The sequence below is a fragment of the Callorhinus ursinus genome, unplaced genomic scaffold (genome assembly GCF_003265705.2).
Source record: "Callorhinus ursinus isolate GAN/ISIS: 27379988/994484 unplaced genomic scaffold, GSC_fseal_2.0 scaffold81, whole genome shotgun sequence".
Taxonomy (NCBI): domain Eukaryota; kingdom Metazoa; phylum Chordata; class Mammalia; order Carnivora; family Otariidae; genus Callorhinus; species Callorhinus ursinus.
In genome coordinates this window covers 1-1,479 of record NW_027397143.1, presented here as the reverse complement: position 1 = coordinate 1,479, position 1,479 = coordinate 1, and the positions used below count along the sequence as shown (strand labels likewise).

Genomic DNA, 1,479 nt, shown 5'->3' with positions numbered 1-1,479 from the left:
ACTACAACTGTCCTGCCAGGGTACCCCCTGTGCAGAACACCCCAGAAAACCTCAGCTCCTGATCCATTTCCGTTCCAGCCACCCTCTGCGCAGAGAGCCCTGTGACACCAGTTATATCCACTTCAGCTTCACCTATCTGACATGGATACCCTCAATGTGAAGATACATGAACCTATACGTTTATTGTACCATGACTTTCAATATCCACAATATGGAAACAACCCTGGTATCCACCAGAGATGAATGGATAAGGGCTGCCCTTCAGCCTAAACACCACCTCCCTACATTCCTAGCCAGTTGGAAGAAGAAGCACAAGACTCAGAATGACGGTTTTCATGGTCTTCACGAGGTCACACAAGGTTCACCACATCATTCCAACCCCTTTAAAGCGTGTTGTTTCTCATACGACTTTACAAGTTAGAAAGGTTTGTTTGTCTTATCAGTCAAAGAGTGTTCCATCAGGGCCACTGCAGAACACACCACAAAGTTTTGTAGGAATGTTAGCAATTACAGATTTCATAAATACACCACAGAGATAGGATAATCACCCTGGTACAGATTTATGAAAGAGAGGCACAAAACTTTGAAACATGGAGGGAGATTTCTCACCCAGAAACACATAAGTCTTTAGTCAATATAGCTCCAGAGGCAAGCCTCTTCCATGTTGTACACTCAATGATCAAAAATAAAATCCACACATAGCCAGCTTTTGATCTTATCAGTGGAAATGCACTTTATACACTTAACCACAAAAAGAATCCTCAAGTTTCTCCAGCATTTTATGTCTGATCTGTCAAAGCCTGCCTTCATGATGCTGAACCCAAATGCTCTTTTTTGGGACCCAGCACAACATCCCTTCGTCCACCAGGACACTCCCATCAGGAAAGCCTTGAATGTCTCTGTAGAAAGATGGTTGCCTGCCTTCCCTGGGGTGCATGAGTCAGGACAAGTTGTAGATATGTATTCCAAGTCTGATGCTAAACTTGCTGTTGAGAAAACATACAATAACCAAGCTATCACAGTGACCGAGGCCCTCGGCACCGCTCACAGTGTCTTGAGGGTGCTGTGGAGTGCAGTACGATGGAAATCCTGGAAGGATCATTGTGGGCTGAGCTCTGCGGGCTGCTGGTCACAACTGAAGCAGATAGCGTTGTGGGTGCCATTTCCCTGTCAGAGAGGCGCCAAGCCCTGATACTCATGCCCAAAGGTGCCAAACAGAAGGAGACAGAAGCAGAATGGCCACTGTGCATGGAGCAGACTTTGGAGAAAATGTGAACAAAGATTCTGGGTCAGGCTCTGCCTCATGAACACTGACCGTGACAGAAGACAGTTGAATGGCTAAGAATGTGTATCAGGGTTTGGTGATGGATATTTTTCCCAGTGATGTTGAAACCCAGCATAAGAAACAGATTTTATGTGTTTCAAGTTACAGGAATTGCATTAAACCACTGTTTTAAGACCTTTGAAAAATTTCAGATG

The 1,479-nt window shown here is 44.9% G+C and overlaps 1 pseudogene; it reads left to right on the top strand.

Annotated features, from left to right (window-relative positions):
* LOC112816237 (5'-AMP-activated protein kinase subunit gamma-2 pseudogene) overlaps positions 1-1,275 on the top strand; it is a 7,074-nt pseudogene extending 5,799 nt beyond the window's left edge.
* Positions 1,276-1,479: the final 204 nt, after the last annotated feature.